Genomic DNA, 25611 nt, shown 5'->3' with positions numbered 1-25611 from the left:
ACTCACATCTAACATCTGCAATCGGATATGAAAAGAAAATTCAAGATCTGGTTTAACATCACAGATAAGATCAATATATGCGGTGAACAACTGGACTCTTTGCTGACCACTTATCCATTGAAGCAAGGAGATAATTGATCAAAAGGGCGGTAGGGAGGTTGAACAAGGAAATCCCAGAACTGAGCATCTAGGCAGTTTGTATTTCCAAACCCAAAACAGACTATATTCACATTATTTCAAAGCAGTTCATATAATCAGTTCTGAAGAATCAGATCAAACTCAGAAGGTCAACTCAATTTCTCTCTGTCCACAGATGCTGTCTGACATTCTCCAACACCTTCTGTTCGAATTACACAATTTGCATGTTCAATGGACCACTGGTGGTTATACTTAGAGGGGCAAAATGTGCTTCTTTCAATGTCACGCCTGTCTCTTGCCAGTTTGTGCAGAAGAAGAATTCAATAATCTGAGTGGCAGTGTGTGAACATACTCTGCTGAGCTAATTGAAGTGCTCTTCTATCATAAGGCTACAAACAGCTTCATTCTACCTGATACAGTACAGGCTTGATAGCCCGAAAACTCTGTTGAAGGCTTCACCATCTACAGCTGTCATGACACAATGGCATTCACAATGTCCTTCAGTGCAAAACACACACAGAGAATTTAAGTGAGTTTAGTTGGAGTACTCATCCAGTCATGCTGCCATTACCCTGGCAACCTCATTTATTATTTTCACTGCGGCAGCAGCCAGCTGAAAGAACAGAGCTTGCAGAAACAAATCCTTGGATGGTGGAGGTATAAAGGAGGCAAATGATCAACAAATTTGATAGGAAATCCTACATATGGATCTTTGTCATTACGTTTTCAAACTAAAAGCTGTACTGTACAAAGACTTTGAGAAGGAGAGGATTAATAGCTCATTTAATCTTCCCCCTTCACTCCAATTCCCTCAGTTCTGCTCGGATTGGTATCCAGAGTAATGTGACATACATGCTTTGGGATCAGCTACTGCTCACCTGCCAGGAATTGGCAGCTGCTTCAGTCTCTGTATGAAAGTGCTTGATTTCACATTTCCTCTCTAAAGCACTCATATAGGTGTTATGATAAACATTTTAACAATTTAACTGATCTTGGCAGCTAAGCCCCACTCTCTGCAACTAGATCCTCGGTTTCCTGACACACAGGCCACAACCAGTGAAGATTGGGGACAATATTTCATCTTCACTAACACTCAACACTGGACCCCACCAGGGGTGGATACTCAGCCCCCTACTGTACTCACTGTATACCCATGACTGCCTTGCCAAATACCAGACCAATGCCATTTACAAGTTCACTGGTGACACCACCATAGTCAATCGAATCTCAGATGGCGACAAAACAGACTACAGACGGGGAGTGGAGACCTAGAAAAATGGTGTACTGAGAACAACCTAGCTCTCAATGTCAGCAAAATCAAGGAACTCATAATTGACTTTCGGTGAGATGTTACTCATGTACCCCTACATTTTAACAGCACAAAAGGTGGAACGAGTGGAGAGTGTCAAGGTCCTGGGAGTGATCATCCACAACAAGTTTTCTTGAACTCTTCATGTAGACGCACTGGTTACAAAGGCCCAACAACATCTCTTCTTCCTCAAGCAGCTGAGGAAATTTGGCGTGACAGCAAATTCCTTGCCAACTTTTATAGGTGCGCCATCAAGATCATTCTGTCTGGATGTATCACTACCTGGTATGGCAACTGTAATGTTCAAGATCAGAGACGGTTACACAGAGTGGTCAACTTGGCCCAGACAATCTCAAAGGCCAATCTCCCATAACAGAACCCAACTACCAGGCCCGCTGTCAAGGAAAGGCCTCAAAGCATCCTCTAAGATCGATCCTGCCCTGGCAATGTTTTTCTACAACCTCTACCATCAGGGGGAAAGTACAGATGCCTGAAAACACACACCAGCTGGTTTTGCAACAGTTTCACAAACTCTTAACATTCAGCTATACCTGTGTTTACCTATTATTTCCTATCTATTCTATTTAACAATGTGATCTGCGTGTATTGCTTGCAAGACAAAGCTTTTCCTTGTGCTTCAGTACATGTGACAATAATTTCAATTCAATTCAAAAAGAGAGAGAAAAGAGATAGAGAGAGAGGAAAGAGAGAGAGAGAGGAGAAAGAGACAGAGACAGAGACAGAGAGAGAGAGGGGGGAGAAAGAGACAGAGAGAGAGAGAGAGAGAGAGAGAGAGTGAGTGAGTGTGGGAGAGAGTGAGTGAGTGTGGGAGAGAGTGAGAGAGACCCCGAATGAGTGAGTGAACCGGTATTTAACCGAGTAAAACCTAAGTACCACTGCAGAATGAGCAGGTAAGGCAAAAATGTAACGTCACTAAAAAAACACAACTAACTTAAACATCTTCTACTGATGGCAAGGTGGTTTCATTGCATGTTATCCATCACACAGAACTGAGGGTGGATGGTCCCACATTGAGATGGAGGTGCCTTTTCTAGTTGGGAAAACAAGATGGACATCTTCTCCTCAGACAAAGTAGGAAAATCATAGAACAGCGTGCTTCCTTTTGAATACCGTGCAAATGAAATGATGACCAAGCTGACAGCCATCACACGGTCTAAAAAATTGTGGCTTTTTCTAGGTAAGCAGAGAATGTTTGATTCATGAATTGAGAGCTTATGGATCTCCTTCAGAGTACCATATCTGAAACAGCAAACCCAACTAGACAGTGTATGCCAATAAAAAACTGAATGGTTTTTAAAAACTTGACTGCCTTAAGAATAAATATCAGGGCTCTGAGTGCAGCAGACCACCTAGATTGAAAACAAATCCTGAAATAAAGATGGGTGACCGGATTGAAGTGGTGCCAATTTTGATTTCAAAAAGACTCAAGGCAGAAAGAAGAAAAAAACCCCAAGGGTTTAACAGCATTGGTTCAACCTTGATTTATGAAGGTTACTGCAGATCACAAATACAGATGGGTTTTTGTTGAACAAAACATCAAACTCACCTTCAGCAACATGTTGTCATGATTACTCAAAATCATGAACAAAAGCCAAGCTCCAAAGAAAAAAAAAATCTCCTCCCTCTTTACAGAAATCAACACAAAACAGATATTATTCATGAATGTCAACTGCAGAGAAACATTTGCAACATTAGAATTATTCCACCTTCATCACCCACTCTGCAGTCACATAACCTGGTGCAGAGAATAGGGATCAGGTTGTGGCCCATCAGTTAGGCAATACCTAAGGAAGTCTGTCACATTCAGAATTGGGCAATTTATTTCACAACTTCAAGATATACAGAAGGTAGTTAATCTGAGTTGCAGGCAATGCAACAGTGATATGTTCATGGAGCTCTCCTTCTGTCAACAACGATAACTCGCTTTCTAAACTTCCCACTCCAACCCGGTCTCCCTCGTATAGGAAAGATATTGTGAAACTTGAAAGGGTTCAGAGTAGATTTACAAGGATGTTGCCAGGGTTGGAAGGTTTCAGCGATAGGGAGAGGCTGAATAGACTTGAGCATTGGAGGATGAGGGATGACCTTAGAGAGGTTTATAAAACCATGATGGGCATGGATAGGGTAAATAGACAAGGTATTTTCCCTGGGGTAGGGAGAGTCCAGAACTAGAGACCATGGGTTTAGAGTGGGAGGGGAAAAATTTAAAAGGTACCTAAGGGGCAACGTTTTCACACAGAGAGTCTTGTGTGTATAAAATGAGCTGCCAGAGGAAGTGGCGGAAGATGGTACAATTACAGCATTTAAAAGGCATCTGGATGGGTATATGAATAGGAAGGGTTTAGAGGGATATGGGCCAAGTGCTAGCAAGTGGGACTTGATTAATTTAGGATATCTAGACGGCGTGGACGAGTTGGACTGAAGGGTCTGTTTCTGTGCTGTATATCTATCTCTACGACTCTAAATCTCAAAGCGACCTGTGGCTTACCTGCATTGGACTATATTTGTTCAAATTGGGATAGTACTCCAAATGAGATTTCCTGCTGCTGCCAACTCAGTTTTAATGCCTGCTGCTGCCAACTCAGTTTTAATTCAGAACGCTGGAAGGTGACATCTTGCACTCTTCGACCAATGGCTTTCAGTCTCCACTTGTATGTGTTGCTAAGGCCCTAAAACATCCAGATCCCCTTCCTGGCAGCCCTTCCTGTGAACCCCATCAGCTTCACATACCTCCCCAGGTCTCCAACCAGCCCATCTACAATGAGTCTGCACCTGACCATCTTTCCCACCAGCCCTGGTTGAAGGGTGACCATGTCAAATGGTCATACAATGTCTCATGGAAGCATGGTAGACCATTGAGTCCTTCGAACCTGCTCCACCATTCAATAATGATGATGACTGACATCCAATCCTGTTCTCTGTCCATATCCTTTGATCCATTTCTCCAAGAACTATAACAAACTCCTTGAAAACATCCAATGTTTTGGCCTCAACTATTTTCTGTGGCAGATAATGCCACAGGCTCACCATTCTCTGGGTGGAGAAATCTCTTTCATTGCAGTCCCAAATGGCCTACCCATATCCTTGGACTATGAGCCCTGGTTCTAGATTTCCTGGTCATCAGAAACCTACTAATCATGTTTACGCTGTTTAATCTCGTTTGAATTTTATAAGTTTCTATATTGGGAGGCTGAGTGGGAAGTTAACCATCAGTTGAGCTACAGCAATTAATGTCTCCAATTCAAGACTCATGGCTGGCTGCCTCACTCTCTTAACTCAAAACTATTCAACAAAGGAAGGTCGAAACCACAATTTATTCTGAGAAAAATAATTTCACGCCTATGGCAGCAAGAAAAAAGTTCCTAGTTTGGACACATCTTGTGGTCACACGTCATCTATTTGAAACCACTAAGGTACTTTTGTCTGTATAATTTCATCCAGGCGCGTCTAAAGTAGTAATTGCACTAGCTTTGTCCAGATCTTGGAAATGATAAACTGTGCATTTTCACCACTAACAACTCGCTTTTACATAGCCCCTCTACTGCAGTAAAGTAACTCAAGCTGTGTTACTGAACAAAATTTAGACACCAAGTCATACAAGGAGTTGCTGAGGTTATAACCAGAAGCTTGGCTAAAGAGGTAGGTCCTAAAGAGTATTTTAATAAAGGAGAATCGGGGGGCAGCATTGTGGCTGAGTGGTTAACACTGCTGGCTCACAGCACCATGCACCTGGACGACTGTCTGTGTGGAGTTTGCACATTATCCCTGTGTCTGCATGGGTTTCCTCCAGGTGCTCTGGTTTCCTCCCACAATCCAAAGATACGCTGTTTAGGTGGATTGGCCATGTTAAATTGCCCATAGTAGGGATTTACAACGATAGATTTGCAGTATCAGTACCAAAATCACAGAACAGTCACTAATTTAGCTTCCCTAATTTTCTGCACTGGGATCTGACAGCATAGCCGACTTAGGATTGGCTTTACACAGATGCCAAAACTGCTTGCATTGGACTTTTCAGCCTCTCACCCACAGCAGAGACAGAAGACCATTCAGACCTCTCCCCATCTCATCCAGCCTCTGCTGTCAGAGGTAAGCAGCCACTGCTTATACCATGATATCCTGCCTCAGTGTATAATTTTGAAAAAGTAAGTTAGAATTCTCTTTGAATATATTTTGATATTTATAAGGCATTGGGGAATTATTCATAGTCATCAAGATTAGAAATGTCCTGGGGAAAATATTATGTTTCAATGAGAAAACAATGGCAGCTCAGACGGAATAAGTGATTTAATTGACTCTTATTTGAGTTAAATCAGTGAACAGAGAATTGCAAACACTACAGGGATAACTATAAAATATTATTATCATATTATTTGTTTTGTTTTATATATGGCTAGTGGGGTAAAAGTGATAGGAAGGGGACACAATGTAATCTTAACATCAATTCATGTTCTAATTAGGATTTAAGATTGTGGATTGAAAAAGAGAACAATCTTTTCTAAGAAAGTTGGCATACTGTCACGGTCACACTGATCCTTGTTACATCCTTTGAGAGAACATTTACTCTGGAGTCCCTGATGATTTAGTATAAACACTGCCTAATTTAGCACTAACACAGCAGAGAGCAGAATGTCCCAGGCTCTGTACAAAGTCAACTGATTTCAGTCAGTTGGAGCTTTGCAATGGGCCTCATTGTAGCTCTTGGCCTATCTTGGGGAGTGGTGGGGTTTAAAGAAAGAGAGACACATAGTTCTCCCCCTTAGCTGCTACCCAATGACTCTACAGCATGCAACAACATGGACAGTCACTGCCATCAGCCCTTCACATTTGACGAGCCAGCTGATACTCTACGTCTTTGACGAATAGTCACTGGAGGAAGGCCAGTGGCCCTGGCAAACACCCCCAGATTCTTCCCATTGTGTTTCTATGGTTACAGGTTGAGCAAGCAGCCAACTTCCAGGCTGCTGCCGTCATTCTCCTTGGCTGATCATCCAGCCAATCTCATTTGTCTGCCACCATCCCCCCCAGAGCCCCCAACCAACCAAGGAGAGAGATATCATCTCTCAGTGACTCAGGCTGGAACCAGAACCTGATTTAAGATTCTTTCATGAGATGTGGGAATCAGTGCCCTTCTACTGAGTGGCTTGCTCAGCCATTAAGAGCCAACTAGATTGCTGTGGGTTTGAGTCCCATATAGAGCAGACTGAACAAGGATGACAAATTTCCTTCCCCAAAAGGGACATCGGTGACCCAAATGGGACTTTACAAGAATATCAGTAATAGTTTTACAAGCACCATTACGGAGACTAGCTTTTAATTCCAGATTTATGCACTGAATCTGAATTCCACCAGCAGCCATGGTGGGAATTTGAACCAACCCAAAAATAAGATTACCCAGTCATTTATTTAAAAACCACTGTTTGTAAAAACATCCTTGCTGTGTCCAGATTGGTTGCCACATTTCCTACTTTACACATTTGGCTCAAAAGCACTCTGGAATGTCTTGAGAGCAGGGAAGGTGCTATCTAAATGGAAGTCTTCCTTGCATATGGCTGTAGAAGATCCATCCCAACTCCCCACTTAAATCAATATGGAGTGGTTTGAATTTTTCCCCATATTTGCAATGTAGTCAGGCTCAGACCGAATATAAATCTCACCTCATGTCTCCAACATCTTGAAATATAGAACTGGACTGTGCATGAATCCCTCTGTTGGAAATTTCTAGCCAACCAATTTTAAAAAGAAACGCAACAAAGAACCTTTGTTGCCATAGGTGGACATATTGCACAGATCATGAAGAATAAATAAATTACAGAATCCAGTGAGAGTGTGAATGATCATTGGATGCTCTTGCTCAGTCATCAAATCCAGACATGTTAAGACACACTTCAGGGACAATTGGGACTCCAACCTGGACTATCACTGGACCATAAGATCCCATCTCCTGATTTTACAAGTTCACACAAGTCTGAAGTTCAACTGTCACTGACATTCCAAATGGATGGTGTTAGAATGATCCAAAATATTTTGGGAATAGGCACAGGGTGTAGAGGTAGACTACTGAACCACTTAAGCCTGTTATCATTGTACCTCAATCCCATTTCACTTAGTGATCTAGTGATCAGTCTTAAGAACTTCAAGTGACCTGTTAATACAATAAAACAAAGACAAAATAAAATAAAGCTTAATCTTTTAGGGGAAGACAGTTCCTCTTCTGCTACCCTGTGAATGAGGAGATGTCTCCTGAATTCACTTCTGTTTCAAAAACAAAGTCTTCTAGTTCTTCGCTCCCCATCAGAACACAATCACGACTCTTATCAATCTAATTGAATATAACTTGATCAAGGAACCTGTGAATTTTCTACATTGAAACAAGAATGCAAGCAGCAGTTCTTCAATATGAATGTGCACCACACAATGTCATATAATTAGTGTAATAATAAAAAGAATGTAAAGAACCACCACAATGTGTAAATTTATCCATGTGCAGTGCAAGCAGAGATCTAGGAACAGATCACCTCTTTCCACTTTCACTTCCTGACTTCTTCCATCTAATGTTGAAATCCCAAATACAATACAATTCCTCCATTGAGCGTCTCCATTTTCTAAGTCAAGTGTGGGGATATCTTCAAGAGCGAGAGGCCCCTGCTCTTCAAACAATGAGAAAGTACATTGGATCACGTACCAAAGATGCTGACCAATGAGCTCCTTTGGCTAAAGGGCACAACTCTTCCTTAAGCTGCCAGTCAATCAGAGGCTGGCAAGAGGCAGGAAGAACACAGCAGGCCAGGCAGCATCAAGAGGCTGCATCACGGGCTAAACAGCAGCCATGAAAATTGGGATCAAAAATGAAAAGATGTGTTTTGTTTTGCTGCTGGTGATGGAGGAGTCAGATTGTAGGGTCAGAGGCAATAGTGTGGCTTTGAGCAACTGTCGACTCTCCCACATCCTGTGATCAAGGCCAATAAACATTCCACAACCCAGTCAGGAAGGCTATGGTATTACCTGCCTGCCAAAAGGGAGGTTGAAAAAGAAACAGCAGGCCATTGGAAGGTTGAGACCCTTTAGTGGTTGTGAATTGACCACAGAAAGAAAGATGTTAATTGGTGGTGAGTCAGGAAAGTCAACCATGAAGCCCAAACTGAGTTCCTAAAGCTAGATTAGATTAGATTAGATTACTTACAGTGTAGAGACAGACCCTTCGGCCCAACTGACCCTCCGAAGAGCAACCCACCCAGACCCAGATCCATTCCCCTACATTTATCCCTTCACATAACACTATGGGCAATTTAGCACGGACAATTCACCTAACCTGCACATTTTTGGACTGTGGGAGGAATCCGGAGCACCCGGAGGAAACCCACGTGGTGATAAGGAAGCGGTTACTACTCAAATGCCAACCCCTGACTGTCTGCTCCTTCCATCAATTTCACTGCTAGATTTAGAGTTCACATGAAGTACTGTTTCTTCTTTGCTTCACATCCTTCAGAACCACAAGCAGCTAATCAGCATTGTTTTAACACAGATCCTTCTAAATGTAAAAGTTTACTGCAGCTGATTTAAAATTTGCTAAACTACAGAATTTTCTACAGTATCAGCAGGATTCTGAAAAATTTCAGACTCTCCCTAAATCAGCACGTGGCTATTTGCATAATCACCCAAGCCTGTATTCAACTGCAACGTCGAAACAAAAAGGTCACACCAGGAAGATTTCTCAATCCCTATCCAACCTGATCTTCTGATATTGCACAATAATTCAGAACGGCCCCAGTGGAAACAACCATGGTGCATCCTTTTCCACAGGAGAAGCTATTTAAATCAGATCCAGTGATCAAGGTCAGATTTTCAACACTCTTACTGAATCCCTGACCTCCAAGAGAGAAGTGCTGCAACAAACACCACCAACAATTCTTTGCACTTAGGGGGCTTCTTTATCATAAAACTGGCAAGGGTCTTCAAAGTGGCCCAGTCAGGCCAGCAGTAACACAAAGTCAAAGGAGGAGCTCATCCACTAAGATCAGAATGGAGAATTACGACTATATTCTTTCACCAGTTCTGAAGGAGGAAAAATAGCAACAGTAAGGGATTGTTGCTAATTGACATGTATTAAATTTTCAGTATTTTGCATTAATTCAGATTTTCCAGCACCTTAACTAAATTAGTAATTTAGTTCTGACCGCAGGTCAATCAGTTTGAGCACAGAAGGAATCCAACTGGCATGGACAAGTTGGACCGAAGGGTCTGTTTCCGTGCTGTACATCTCTATGACTCGATAAATCACATTTACGTCAACTCTTTGGCTGAGCAATTCAAAACTGACCTTACTCAATTATCGTATACAGTATAAGGCAGTGTTTGGAATTTTGACCTACCCAAAGAAAAACATGAATTCCAAAAGCACCTTTCTCGATGTCTGCTTATATTGTCCCAAAGCTGTCATTTCTCAATGTCTACCTGACCCAAAGTGCTTTACAGAAGTATGACTGAAGTACTGTCATTCCTCTAATGTACACTGCCTATCTACACAAAGCAAGCTCCCTCACACTGAAATGTGGCCACAACCAGATAAACGTAAGTGTTGCTGATAGAGGGGGAAAAGACACCAGGATAAGCCCTTACTCTACCTCAAGGGAGATTGGGACTCAGTTTAACATTTCAACCAACTGACTAGTTCATTGCTGGAGTTTCTCTCAAATGTGTTCAAGTCTCTGGTCTGAGTCTGGAGCCCACAGAGGCCACCATACTTCAGCAGCTACTTCTGAAAAGGACGTTCTTCAATCTTCTTCTCCTCATAATTAATGACAGCTTTAAATTGAGGAACTCCCCCATTGCCAACAACCTGACCTGCCCCTACCTCTATAGCAGGACTTCAAAGGGGAGCAGGGGAGTTCACTCTAATATTATCTTAACTTGTTTGCATCATCTCCTACAACAGTGACCACATTTTTCAAAAACTATTCATGGGATATTGGCTTTGCTGGGTGGACCGCCATTTACTGCTCATCCCTTGCTGATGTGGAGAACGCAGTGGTGAGCTGCTTTCTTGAATTGCTACAATTGGTCTGGTGCAGGTAGGCCCACAATGCCATTAGAGACAGAGTTCTAGGATTTTGATCCATTGGTACTGAAGGAACAGAGATATACCTCCAAATCAGCATGGTGACTGCCTTGGAGGGGGAAGCTGCAGTTGGAGGTGGTCCCATGTATCTGCTGTCCTTGTTGGTTCAGGAGGGTGTGGTTATAAGTTCGGAAAGTTCTGTTTCAGGAGCCTTGTTAAATTTCTGCATTGCATTTTATAGATAGTACACACTGCTGCTACCGAGTGTTGGTGGTGGAGGGAATGAATGTTTGTGGATAGGCTGTCAATCAAGCTCTGACCTGGTTGGTATCTAGGTTTCTGTGTTTTGTTGGAGCTGAACTCATCCAGGCAAGTGGGGAGTATTCCGTCACACTCCTGATTTGTGCTTTGTAGATGGCTTTGGGGAATCAGGAAGTATGTTAGCCCCTGAAATACTGTTGTACCCACAATGTTTATATGGCTATTCCAGGTCAGTTTCTGGTCAATGCAAACCCCCAGAGTGTTGATTAATTAAATTAAATACTTCATTGGCCACAAGGGCTTTGAGGTCATGCAAAAGCTGTGCAAATACACGCCTTTCTTTACCTTCCCCAGGGCCATATACAGAGGAACTCGACTATCCGGCATTCAATTACCCAAATTTCAGATTATATGAACAAGATCGCGAGATCCTGATGCTTGGCTAAACCATGTTATTTGGCATTCGATTATCCAAACATTCAACTATCCGAACATTCAATGATCCAAGCATTCAATTATCTGAACAAAGTATTCCCCGCCCATGTCATTCAGATAATCAAAGTTCCTCTGTACTATATTGCTTCTATTTCATTAACACTTTTTTATACTTTGCACCAACATTACTTCCACTAATTGATCAGTTACGCTCCAACACAGGCTCTTGCCCAGATCCTTCCTCACCATCCCACTTGCCCTACCTCCAAACTGGCATTAGAACAAACAGTTAGAGCTCTCTCTTAGCTCTGATGTTGACCTGAAACTTTAACTTTCTCCACTGATGTTGTGTGCCTGACCTGCTGAGTCTCCCAGAATTTGCTATTTTTAACTCCAAATTCTCAGCTTGCACAGTAATTTTCTTTTACCTAAGAAACCGATGTAAAACATTTTGTGGCTCTAACCAAAAAAAAACAAGCCAGCAAACATAAACAGTAAGAGATTGAGAGAAAAAGGGAAAAACAAGCAGAAAGAGCATTTCAGACGTATACTGGAGTAGTAAGTCAATAAAATGGGAAATAAAAATAAGTTAGCCACACACCCCCTCAAGCCTATTAAAAAAATGCATATCTGACGTGAAGTTGATCTCAAATCCACTTTCCTGCCTGGTCCCCATAACCGTCAATTGCACCTCAGTGAAAACAAAATCTGACCATCTCATCCTGGAACATATTCAAAGACTTAAGTCTCTACAGCTTTCTAAAGACACAACCCTCAAAAGGAAACTCCTCTTCATTACTATTAAAACGAGTGACCAAGGATTCTTATTCTATGTTCCCTCATTCAAGTAATGAATTAATTAAGGCAATATTTCAGTAGCTGCATTGCTATGATAATAGTCTGTTTCAGCTGTGTGTGGGAGCTGAAAAATGTTACACAAAAAAAAATAATGGCCATCCAGGGAGCCTGGAATTTCACTGCATTTGCCAGTAGTTACAAGAACTGGAAAACAAATGGGGCAAAATGCCAATTATATTAACTTCCATGTATGTGCTTTACATACAAAATAAATTATTATGTTTAAGAGGAAGCAGAAAGCCTGCAGTTCAAGCCCAGAGCAGAGTGTGCAAAGATTATCATCTTGTACAGAGTCCCAACCTGCACTAGGAATCAAGCTCAGGATCTCTGCAATAGTGAGGTGTGGGTGGGCACGGAGTTGGTGATAGAAGACAGAAAGAAATGACTTTCAGCAACTGTTCATTGCCTCCTAGGTACTGATTGAAGAGTGGGATCCTGAAAATAGACTGGTCTCCTGTCACTCATCCAAAGGTTGCCCACATGATGGAAAATGGAAAGAAAATAGAGGCATTCATACCCGCACAGCAAAGAAAAATGTTAAAACATGCCGGCTAGGAATTCAAATGACATCAGCCAAGAAATCTGCCCAATTAAATGGCATGCAACTCTCTTGAAATCCTATTAACATTTTTACAATGAATTCCGGATAATAACCTCATCTAAACAATGAATTCCAAAGCAGCATTCACTCCCATTAATGAAGAATTCCCGGTTTGAGTGGAATGCAGGATGAAGGATTTAACAGTGCTGCACGTGCAAAGAGAATCAGTTGAAACTGCAGATCCTGTGAGTGGATGTACTGTGTCTTTGACTTTCACAAATAGAAATGGTCTTAGCAGGCCATCTTCATCTGCCCCCAAGAGACATTGGGAAAGATAATCCGACGACTGAAGCAAAACAACAGATCATTAAACAACGAAAATAGCCAAGGCTCCTGCTCATCACAATTCATAAAACAAGAAATAATTACACCTTCATGTAGCACCTTTCATTACCTCAAGACGTAGCAAAGCACTTTGCCAATTCAGATCATTTTGAAATTAGTTTACTGTTGTAATATGGAAAATACAGCAGCCAGCTTTTCCACAAACAGTACTGTGATTGTGACCAGAGCTGGAATCTGTGAAAATGATGTTGGTTGAAGGATCTGCCAAAGCACCAGGGAGAATGCCATTACTTTTCTTCAAAATGTCGCAAAGGCTTCTTGTGAGATCTTCTAGGAAGGCAGGCAGAATCTTAATTAATTAATCATCATTACTGTCAGAAGCACAGCACCTCCAACTGTGCAGCACTCCTTCAGTACTGAACTGGAGTGTGAACATAGGTCATGCATACAATTCTCTGGATTTGTGCTTGATCTCACAACCTTCCAAATATTAAAAAAAAAGTACAGTCTGCACTGAGCACGGCCAATATCCAATACCCCAGGAGTGGGGACATAAGGCAAAAATTAACTCAGCTAATATACTCTCTTAGGTAAAAACAAGGACTGCAGATGCTGGAAACCAGAGTTTAGATTAGAGTGGTGTTGGAAAGGCACAGCAGGTCAGGCAGCACCCGAGGAGCAGGAAAATCGACGTTTCAGGCAAAAGCTCTTCATCAGGAATAGAGTCTAATATACTCTCTTAGGCTGACAACATCATGTGCTCGGGCACATGGAACAAATAATGGCCACTTTGACAAGATACCAGAGGTAGAAGAAGGAAGACATCAAAGTCTCCAGAAAAGGAGACAGAACAGTTTGTGAAAAATGTAAAGGCAATTCTATTCTTCTGTACGAGGAGCTTAGTAAACTAGAATTGAGCAAGAAGAGCGGGAAAGTTATAACTTACTTCCTGTGGACCTCTGGGCTGTGACAGGCCCAGAATTAACAAGGATTTATACTTATTGATCACAAGAAAAGTTACAACTTTAACCTCCCTGTACATGTATCTTGATTAAAGACTGCCACAGAAGTGGTCTTGGTCTAACGCCCAATACAGGTGAGCAACCTGTCAATCATCACCACAGCTGGAAGAGATGGGCACTTGGGTGATGGCTAGAAAGCTGCCCTCACCTGTTTCCTCCAGAAAGGAACGTCACCAGAGGTAAGAATACCTAGTTATCAACACCAGAACTGGAGGTGGTCACTTAGCCAGTTGAGCCAGTTCCGCCATTTACCTAGTTAATGACCAATCTAATCTGACTCATACTGGCAACCACCACAGTTTTGGGGGGGGGGGGGGAGAGCAGGGAGGAGGAGTGTGGTTGATGGAGAAGCACAAGAGCTGGGGGAGGGGGTGAGTGGAAGAAACGCATAAAATAAATGGATGCCTCTCCTGCCATCACACCACAAGTGGCCTAGCTTCAATTTTAAGGATAGCATCTATATTCAAAAACTCATATGTATCTTCCAACATATCTCTGAATGATATAAATCCAGCTCCAATCTTCAGCTTTAAACTGGTCATCAAGACTTCAGTTTCCCCAGGCATGTTAAGAACACTTTCTCACTCAACAATTCCCTTCTCTTTCTCCCAAACCCTTCCAGGTTCTGAATATTGTTCCAAAGTCTAAGCTGGTTCTCTTGTGTTGTAGATGTTTCTCTCACTCAGTGGGCAACATATTGGTCATTTGTTCTTCATCTCTTCCTGTTTTAAAAATGAACAGGAGTTAGTGCTGCTCTAATTGAACCACATATTCCGCCCAAGGTGCAAATACATCTGCTTATATCCACATCATATTGAGATATAGGGTCAAGATCACATCATCTCATATTCTTAACTTATGCTTTCCCAACAGCTCAAAAAAATGACAGGGCTCTTTACCTCCTTCAAGTCTTCTTTTCTTCAAACTTTAAAAACCCAAACTCGATCCAATTGCTGTATCCTAACTTATCTCAACTTTTGTTTTACCCAATCTTGGTACTAATCTGCACTATAGATATTAGACCCACCAACTAAAATATTATTTACAGAATTCATACCTGCACATTCCATGCATCAATGTTGAATTCCTCTTCAAAAGGGTCTTCTGGTGCAGTGGATAGCATCCCTGCCTCAGAGCTAAAATCTCTGGGTTCGTGTCTCACCCCAGCTCTCAATGGCCAAGGAAGGGGTGTTCATTACGTAATGAATAGGTTGACAATAATTTATAAATCCTTCCAACACACACCAATGGTCGGGGAAGGAGGAGGATGCGAGAGGAGGGGGAGAGTAGGAGACAAGATTCCTGATCAGTCAGATGATGGACAAGTCTTGGACTTGCTATACCACCCTTCATCAGACTAAAATATTTATGTAAAGGTGTACTTTACAACAGCAAATCAGGCATAAAGGCCAGGTGACAAGAGGACTGGTATGGATCAGATTGACATTAACAACACAGGTGAAAGTGAGAACTGCAGATGCTGGAGATTAGAGTCGAGAGTGTGGTGCTGGAAAAGCACAGGTCTGGCAGTAGGTAGGTGCCTGGAACGTGTTCCCAGCAGAGGCAGGCATGGTAGATTCATTTAAGATGCATCTGGACAGATGCATGAGTAGGTGTGGAGCAGAGGGTTACAGATGCTTAGGAATTGGGCTACAGGTTTAGACAGTGAATTTGGATCGGCTCAGGCTTGGAGGGCCGAAGGGTCTGTTCCTGCACTGTAAATTTTCTTTGTTCTAGCATCCGAGGAGCAGGAGAATCAACGTTTCAGGCAAAAGCCCTTCATCAGGAATCCCAATGAGGGGCTTTTGCCTAAAATGTCAATTCTCCTGCTCCTTGGATGCTGCCTGACCTGCTGTCCTTTTCCAGCACCACACTATCAACAGCACAGGGTTCAATCACTGCGCCAGCTGGAGTAGACTCAGGACCTGTTTCCTTGTTCCATGGTGCAGGCTGTGACCTGTCTTTATGCAGGGAACTCAAAAAGTAGAATTTCTCCTTTGACATTCAAAGTGCAAAATACCCAATGGGAACTAATTATGCTGCAAGCACCCTTCCCACGACAGCAGAATCACTGACAGGCATGCAAAGTTTATTCTAATACATGGGGACATGGGAATTTGGACAGCAAAACAGAATTAGAGACAAAATGGGGCTTGAATCACATCTGTATAAAATTATCCTCAACCATTTATTGAGATTTCACTTGAAGATTATGACAGGTGTTTACTCCTCATGTGCGGCTTCATGGAATCAACTGGTCTGATGGAGAACAGGGGAGGTCTGGCCAAAGGCAGATCAGTAGAATCTCCAACTGCTCTCACAAACAGTTCTACAGCTCCAGCATATCAAATGCCCCTTTCACCCCCATCCCAATGAGAATCCTACATTCTTTCACAGAAGCTAGACTCTTTATATATACGGAATATACTCAAACTACATTTTTAACAAAGTCTCAATGTAGACAGTTTCAAAATGGTGGGGTGGCAGTTCTGACAAAAAAGTACAGGCGAAACAAGTGTATATTAAAATGCTTTCTGCATTTGAGGTGCACCTTTCAGATATTTAGTCTGTTGCACTCTGTATATTTACCACCTTCCTTCACACATGAAAGATTCGGTCTTTCACTGAATATTGTCCAGAATTTCCCTCTTGCTGGTTTCAATAAAATAAGACACTTAGGAATTAACGATTCCAAACAGTATGCACAAAAACAAACGCTTGAATAAAACTGCACTCTTAAACAGGCTGCATCTAAGACTTGTGATTTCCCATCACCAGCCTCCTCGTGTGGCTGAAGAAAGGTTTCTTCCTCCCTCTTGCAGGTATGAATCATTCTCCAGCCCATACTGTGACTACACTTAACAATAACCACACACTCTGCTTTCATCTCATTCAATGATAATTCCTTTGAACGATTCTTCATCCCTTTAAAGCAGGAATCTCTTTCTCCAAGGCCACCTTGTTCTGTCTCCCCTGGGTCAAGATTTTTTTTGGGCGTTCGATGAAAAAAAAACTTTCCAAGGACACCAACAACACCAGAGCAGGATTTATCTGCTGGTACGAAAGACCCTCTGGAGGCAACCGAAGCTACGTTCGCTCATTTTGAAGAGCAGTGGCAACTAAATTAAATTCATTTACAAAACAGAATTGTCGGATGGAGTGCCCTCCTCTCTGAGGCAGTTGCATTGGTGCAGATGGAGTGAATGGGCGATATAGGATGAGGGAATGACAGGGTGATAGACGATGCAAGATGCTGTTCCGCCTGTTACCTGTGCTGTAGTTGTTGTTGTTGCTCCAGCTCCAGCTCCAGCTCCAGCTCCTGCTCCTGCTCCTGCTCCAGCTCCAGCTCCAGCTCCAGCTCCAGCTCCAGCTCCAGCAGCCACCGCCTCCGTCTCCGTCTCCGTCTCCGTCTGTCCTCCTGCACAGTGGCCGGCTCCTGTCCTCCTCTCTCCGGCTCCGTCTGTGTCTCTCTCTCCTCCGCGGCTCCGGCTCCAGCACCTACCGGCAAGGCGGGACGCTCCAGCCAGTCCGGCCGCCCCATTGGTCCCACCCGTAAGGGGGCGTGTCCGGACTCACATCCCCGGGCACTGATTGGTCTAATCGCACGTCAGTCACCCCGCTGTTGCCAGCGATGCCTGGCGACCTTTCAATGTAAACATTCATTAAAGCGAACCTTGGCGGTCTCCCACATTGCCATTTGCTGCATGTGCTCCGAACAACTTACGCGTTAGACACGGAGGTAGCGGCGAATTCAATAACAATTTTGCCAGCACAACAGTTAAAATGCAGAATTTTGGATTTAATAGTGTACACCTCTAAATGTTGTCAATGAGTCAAATGCAGGAGAGAGAAAACACAAATTGCTGGGGAAATTCATCAGGTCTGGCGTCAATTGTTGAAAGAAACAGAGTTACTCTTTTGAATCCAGTGACCTTTCTTCAGAACTGATAGTATTTCTGATGCTGCCAGATCTGCCACTTGCCTCAAGCAATTTCTGTTTTTGTTTCAGATTCACACTCCTTGGTGTTATTACAGCACTAGAGAAACTCAGCAATCCTGGCAGCCTCTGTTAAATCATTGCTTTTCCTCCTCAACACCACTCACAAAGCTTCCACCCAATGAGAGACTTCTGAACAGGCAGGCAGCATTCCTCAAATAGGAGAAAGTGGACTGCAGATGCTGGAGAGTCAGAACTGAGTCTGGTGCTAGAAAAGCACAGCAGGTCAGGCAGCATCCAAGGAACAGGAGAGTCGAATGTTGATGAGGGCTGATGTCCGAAACATCAATTCTCCTGCTCCTCAGATGCTGCCTAACCTGCTGTGCTTTTCCAGCGCCACACTTTTCAACTGTTCCTCAATCAAATTAAGTGAAAGGTTCCCTGAGACAACAGTGGGCACAATGTGGGCTGAATTTCCTGGACAAAGAATATGTTCAGCCAGCTATCCATCAAACCAACATGCCTTCAGGGTTAATCTTCTGGAAGGCGACCAATTAGCAAGCTGCTTCTGGCAATTGCTATTTAGATGAGGGCTGGTTGAGAAGAACAGAGCACACTAGGAGCTCTCACAGAGCCGAGAGAGTGAGCTGCTGGGATTAAAGTCGCCAGGGAGGACAGTGTTGAAAGGCTGAGGGAACGACCAACCATCTCTGCACTGCAGGCACACAGTCTGTGAGAATTGTGCCCAGGAGTCTCTCAGCCTCCTGCCTGTAGTTTCTTTCTCAGCTTCAGGCTCGCTGTTTGCATTATTAAACATTCAGATTGCAGTTTAACCTCTTGCTCCTTTGACTTCCTACTGTGCTGCCGCCTACTCTGAGCAGTCCAAGTTCTAACACTAGGCAGGGCCTGTGCCTCATTAGCAAAATTACACTGCCGATGGGAAATAGATGTTGATTGCCCATTTAATGTACTTAATTGGTCTCTCAGCAATGCCAGATGTGTCATTGTCACCACAAAGATGCCAGTTCTGGGAACAGTGGGAGGAGGTAGGAACATGTCCAGAGAACAGCACAACATACCTTTCCTCTGATCTTGATCACCAACCCAGCCCCCAACTCAGAATCTAGTAAAAGTATCCCACTTTCCATGTTGGCTGAAGCATTAATTTTGACCAAGATAATTCCTGCCCTCTTCAAAACATTCAATCAGATCTTTACACACTGACTGAACAAAGACATCAATTTAAACTTCTCAGTTGAAAGATACAGTCTTCAACAACTAAAGTTATTCAGTATCTGCATTGAAGCACCAACTTGTTACACACCCAAGCAAGATGTAAACAAACAAAGTCCTTACTCTGATGCATAACTGATGCTGATCAAAGCTGATGGGAGATGAAGTAAGTAATGTTGCTACAGTCCTAATGGATCAAAGGGCTACTCTCTCATTAGAGAGAGACAACCGGGGGTGGATTAGCCTGGGGTGGGGTCACCATGGCTCAGGTCAGGAGAGAGGTTGAGAAAGAGGGTCCTTCATTGTAACCTCAACCGGTGTAGGAATTGAACCCACATTGTTGGCATCAGTCTGCATTACAAACCAGTTGAGCAGCCAACTGATTTAACCAACCCCTCCTTCTAAAAAATAATTGAGACACGGAATCTCTCCCCAAGAAAATGTATTAGTGAATTCAGCAAAGACACACCAAATCTATGGTATATAAAGGCAGCCAACTACTCCTTCCTGCACCTATTACTGTAACAGCTCTCCATTGGACAGTACAAGTAATTCAGCTTCAGACAAATGCCTCCCCAAGGTACAGGCGTGAGCAGTCTGTCTCTTATTAATAAATTGAGTAATAACTGTTCTGAAACAGACTTCATTAATTATTTAGTTAAAATCAATGTGCTACTTTATTATATTGCCAATAAGTCAGAGAATTTAAGCCCCATTCTTTGTATTTTGAATGTTGCATTGTCAGAGGTGCTAGTCTTCTAACCAGACTGAAGCCCCCTTTGCTGCCTCCAGTAATGCAAGTCGTTGTTAAAGGTACCGAAGAATTATTTGAAGAGGGAAGAGATTTCCCAATATCTTAGTGGTTAGCACTGCTGCCTCACAGTGCCAAGGACCTGGGTTTGATTCTAGCCTCTTATTGTAGCTGCAACTCACATTCCCCCCCCCACCCCCGATAACGTTTGATTTGCTTGCTGGTTATGAAATCATTGTGTATGAGGGACTCTGAGGTATTTCAGTGGCAAATATACAGAGGAATCAAATATTCAGAAAGACACAAACATGGTGTGTTCCTCTGATGAGATCCCTTACCTTTATGTGTATTACTTCCTCAACATTTTGGAGTGCATTGTTAAATGGGGTTGCATTGGAAAATAGTTTGCAAAGCATAGGTCTATTGTGTATGCCTGGAGTTTTGTACCCTCAGAAGCCTGGGCCTCGCCAGGTTTGTATCTACAACAAGATGGGCCTGGTAGGCTAATTCATTGTTGGGTTGAAGCCAAAACCTCTACTAATTTGCCAGCATCTGCAGCTCAGGAAACCCGGCAGAGAGCCAGATCATCACTAGTGCTTTACTGAACAACCGATGTTTTAAAAAAAAATCAGCAGCTAAGTAAGAATTCATATGTCTTATCATTAATTACTGCACTGAAAAATTACATATGCCATTTTCATGAACAGGAGCCACAAATACCTTGACATAATTACATATCCAATTGTCAGAATTTAATATTTAATAAAATGAAGAATTTACATTTTTTTGACAAAATACAAATTTGGAGATTTGTTGCATCCATCTTTGATGAAGCATCGCCACCTAATGGATTGTCTGAGAAATACATGATTTCATTTTACACGGGCTGTAGTCTATTTGATAACATGATTTGTAGACTATCACCTGATGAAGGAGCATCCCTTCGAAAGCTAGTGTGCTTCCAATTAAACCTGATGGACTATAACCTGGTGTTGTGTGATTTTTAATTTTATATTTGATAATAAACCTTGAAGTTATTATCCACCCTGCAAAACAAAATCTTGAAGTGATAGTGATTTTCAGTCATTTGGTACTACAGAATGTGAATATTGCTAAAACATGAGGCATTTAGCTGAAGCTTTTCATCTTGCATTCATCAGGGTTAGCACTGCTGCCTCACAGCACCAGGGTCCTAGGTTCAAATCCAGCCTCGGGTGACTGTCTGTGTGGAGTTTGCACATTCTCCCCATGTCTGTGTGGGTTTCCTCCGGGTTCTCTGGTTTTCTCTCACAGTCCAAAGATGTGCAGGTCAGCTGAATTGGCTATGCTAAATTGCCCATAGTGTTAGGTGCATTAGTCAGAGGGAAATATGTCTGGGTTAGTTACTCTTCAGAGGGTCGGTATTGACTTGTTGGGCTGAAGGGCCTGTTTCCACACTGTAGAGAATCTAATCTAATCTAATCAGGACAAGCACAAAAATGTCAATTTGTAGATGATCACAACAATTTTGACAATACTATAGTGTGCTGACTAAGTGGCTGAGATATTGCTACATGCTCCTTCTGTATCTGGTTAATTCAGAAAGGCTCAAGGACTGAACATATTTTTTCTGTTTGCAGCGAACGAATCCCTACATGTAATAACACTTGTAGCAAAGATAAATGAGCCAAGCTCTGAGCTCAACTGATAATTTTAAATTAGTTTAGCATGTAGCAATTAGCACAGTTGGACTGCACTTGCTGAACAATTCCAAGTGAGGAATTGCACTAACATAAGTGTTCTGTTTTGGATTTTGCAAGTGTGGGCTGGCTGACCACAGTCTGTACTCTGCTTCTTGCAAACAGCTGTAAAAATGTGCTGTTTGATTCAACCAGCCAGATGCTGGCATATGTCCTACAGAGCTGACATTAAACGGGAGCTAAAATTCAATGTGATCGCTGTTATAGCTTTGTGAGTGGGATTTGAAAATGAGCCTTGGACCAGGATGAAACTACATAACCAACTGCCATGTGCAGTCCAGCAGAAGCAAGCTGTATACTGGATGAGCACAGCAGTTCAGGCAGCATCCAACGAGCAGCGAAATCGACGTTTCGGGCAAAAGCCCTTCATCAGGAATAAAGGCAGTGAGCCTGAAGCGTGGAGAGATAAGCTAGAGGAGGGTGGGGGTGGGGAGAGAGTAGCATAGAGTACAATGGGTGAGTGGGGGAGGAGATGAAGGTGATAGGTCAAGGAGGAGAGGGTGGAGTGGATAGGTGGAAAAGGAGATAGGCAGGTTCGACAAGTCCGGACAAGTCAAGGGGACAGTGCTGAGTTGGAAGTTTGAAACTAGGATGAGGTGGGGGAAGGGGAAATGAGGAAGCTGTTGAAGTCCACATTGATGCCCTGGGGTTGAAGTGTTCCGAGGCGGAAGATGAGGCGTTCTTCCTCCAGGTGTCTGGTGGTGAGGGAGCGGCGGTGAAGGAGGCCCAGGACCTCCATGTCCTCGGCAGAGTGGGAGGGGAAGTTGAAATGTTCGGCCACGGGGCGGTTTGGTTGATTGGTGCGGGTGTCTCGGAGATGTTCCCTAAAGCGGTCTCCTAAGAGGCACCCAGTCTCCCCAATGTAGAGGAGACCGCCGGCACCTAACCTCTCTACAGTCAGTCCTGCCTCAGCTGAGGGCCACACTCTCTCAGAATTGCAAAGGAACCACTCTGTACTACATCCTCAGGAGAATTCATACTCTCAACAAACAGTATTTCAACTCCATCTCAAACATCAAAAACTGTAAGTACAACAAACTTTTATCCACCCACCTCCATAACCAGCACTCCTCAAACATTCCAGAAGATTCCCCTGGCCTCGGAAACGCCATTAGCCATGCGGCTGATGCAGCTACCACCCCCACGCTGAGTGATGATGTCACTTCCGCCCCCATCATGGCCACTCCCACAGCCACTTCCGGCTCTCACATCATCGCTGATGCCACATGCTCAGTGACTTCCGTCACCCCTACTGCCATGATCACCACCACTTCCGCCCCCACCAGTGCCACTCACCTGCATTCTGCTGACATGCCCCCCACAGACCCCACTGTCACTATCCCCACTCCCCAGAACCCCGAGGGCAACATTACCCCTGCTCATGACTCCACCCCCATTCCCCCCACCATCACATCCACTCCAGTTACAGGTTCCGCCCCCACTCCCAGCTCCACACCCACACCAGATCCCAGCTCCTGGCCCTGCCGTGTTTTCACCATCCCCTCAGACCTCCCCCTCACTGAGGACGAACAATCAGTCCTCAGCAAAGGACTCACCTTCATCCCCCTCTGTCCACGCATCAATGAATTTAATACACGCCGTGACATCGAACAATTCTTCTGTCGCCTCCGCCTCCGAGCTTACTTTCACAATCAGGACTCCCGCCCACCTTCCAAGGACCCCTTTGCCCACCTCCAACACACTGCATCCACCTGGACACCCCGCGCTGGCCAATTACCTGCCCTCGACCTCTTCATTTCCAACTGCCGCCGGGACATTAACCGCCTCAACCTGTCGACCCCACTCCAACCACTCACCCTCACAACGCGCAGCCCTCCAATCCCTCTGCTCCAATCCCAACCTCACCATTAAACCAGCGGATAAAGGGTGCGCAGTGGTAGTCTGGCGCACTGACCTCTACACCGCTGAAGCCAAACGCCAACTCAAGGACATCTCTTCCTACTGCCCCCTCGACCATGACCCCACCCCCCATCACCAAACCATCATCTCCCAGACCATACAGAACCTCATCACCTCAGGAGATCTCCCACCCACAGCTTCCAACCTCATAGTCCGGGAACCCCGCACTGCCCGGTTCTACCTCCTTCCCAAGATCCACAAGCCTGACCACCCTGGCCGACCCATTGTCTCAGCATGCTCCTGCCCCACTGAACTCATCTCTACCTACCTCGACACTGTCCTATCTCCCCTAGTCCAGAAACTCCCCACATACATTCGAGACACCACCCACGCCCTCCACCTCCTCCAAGACTTCCGTTTCCCCGGCCCCCAACGCCTCATCTTCACCATGGATATCCAATCCCTCTACACTTCCATCCGCCATGACCAGGGCCTCCAAGCCCTCCGTTTTTTCCTCTCCAGACGTCCCCAACAGTACCCTTCCACTGACACTCTCATTCGTTTGGCCGAACTGGTCCTCACCCTTAACAATTTCTCCTTTGAATCCTCCCACTTCCTCCAGACCAAAGGGGTAGCCATGGGCACATGTATGGGCCCCAGCTATGCCTGTCTCTTTGTTGGCTATGTAGAACAGTTGATCTTCCATAATTACACCGGCACCACTCCCCACCTCTTCCTCCGCTACATTGATGACTGCATTGACGCCACCTCGTGCTCCCGCGAGGAGGTTGAGCAATTCATCAACTTCACCAACACATTCCACCCTGACCTTAAATTTACCTGGACCATCTCTGACACCTCGCTTCCCTTCCTGGACCTCTCCATCTCCATTAGTGACGACCGACTTGACACTGACATTTTTTACAAACCCACCGACTCCCACAGCTATCTGGATTACACCTCTTCCCACCCTATATCTTGCAAAAATGCCATCCCGTATTCCCAATTTCTCCGCCTCCGCCGTATCTGCTCCCAGGAGGACCAGTTCCACAATAGAACACACCAGATGGCCTCCTTCTTTAGAGACTGCAATTTCCCTTCCCACGTGGTTAAAGATGCCCTCCAACGCATCTTGTCCACATCCCGCACCTCTGTCCTCAAACCCTACCCCTACAACCGTAACAAGGACAGAACGCCCCTGGTGCTCACCTTCCACCCTACAAACCTTCGCATAAACCAAATCATCCGCCGACATTTCCGCCACCTCCAAAAAGACCCCACCACCAGGGATATATTTCCCTCCCCACCCCTTTCCGCCTTCCGCAAAGACCGTTCCCTCCGCGACTACCTGGTCAGGTCCACACCCCTCTACGACCCACCCTCCCATTCTGGCACTTTCCCCTACCACCGCAGGAACTGTAAAACCTGTGCCCAAACCTCCTCCCTCACCTCTATCCAAGGCCCTAAAGGAGCCTTCCACATCCAAAGTTTTACCTGCACATCCACTAATATCATTTATTGTATCCATTGCTCCCGATGTGGTCTCCTCTACCTTGGGGAGACTGGGCGCCTCCTAGCAGAGCGCTTTAGGGAACATCTCCGAGACACCCGCACCAATCAACCAAACCGCCCCGTGGCCCAACATTTCAACTCCCCCTCCCACTCTGCCGAGGACATGGAGGTCCTGGGCCTCCTTCACCGCCGCTCCCTCACCACCAGACGCCTGGAGGAAGAACGCCTCATCTTCCGCCTCGGAACACTTCAACCCCAGGGCATCAATGTGAACTTCAACAGCTTCCTCATTTCCCCTTCCCCCACCTCATCCTAGTTTCAAACTTCCAACTCAGCACTGTCTCCTTGACTTGTCCGGACTTGTCAAACCTGCCTATCTCCTTTTCCACCTATCCACTCCATCCTCTCCTCCTTGACCTATCACCTTCATCTCCTCCCCCACTCACCCATTGTACTCTATGCTACTTTCTCCCCACACCCACCCTCCTCTAGCTTATCTCTCCACACTTCAGGCTCACTGCCTTTATTCCTGATGAAGGGCTTTTGCCCGAAACGTCGGTTTCGCTGCTCGTTGGATGCTGCCTGAACTGC

The 25611-nt window shown here is 44.4% G+C and overlaps 1 protein-coding gene across 4 annotated transcripts in view; it reads right to left on the bottom strand.

Annotated features, from left to right (window-relative positions):
- Positions 1-17470, bottom strand: part of LOC140463144 (engulfment and cell motility protein 2) — a 183149-nt gene extending 165679 nt beyond the window's left edge. For 3 of the 4 annotated variants that reach the window (XM_072556900.1, XM_072556903.1, XM_072556901.1), the window contains exon 1: positions 17258-17470. The gene's annotated coding sequence lies outside the window, so the exon portion shown is untranslated. The remainder of the gene's footprint in view (positions 1-17257) is intronic. The other variant, XM_072556904.1, reaches the window with a different exon arrangement.
- Positions 17471-25611: the final 8141 nt, after the last annotated feature.

This window comes from Chiloscyllium punctatum, chromosome 37, assembly GCF_047496795.1.
Source record: "Chiloscyllium punctatum isolate Juve2018m chromosome 37, sChiPun1.3, whole genome shotgun sequence".
NCBI lineage: Eukaryota > Metazoa > Chordata > Chondrichthyes > Orectolobiformes > Hemiscylliidae > Chiloscyllium > Chiloscyllium punctatum.
The sequence above is the reverse complement of the archived record's forward strand: the minus strand, read 5'-3'. Positions and strand labels throughout refer to the sequence as shown.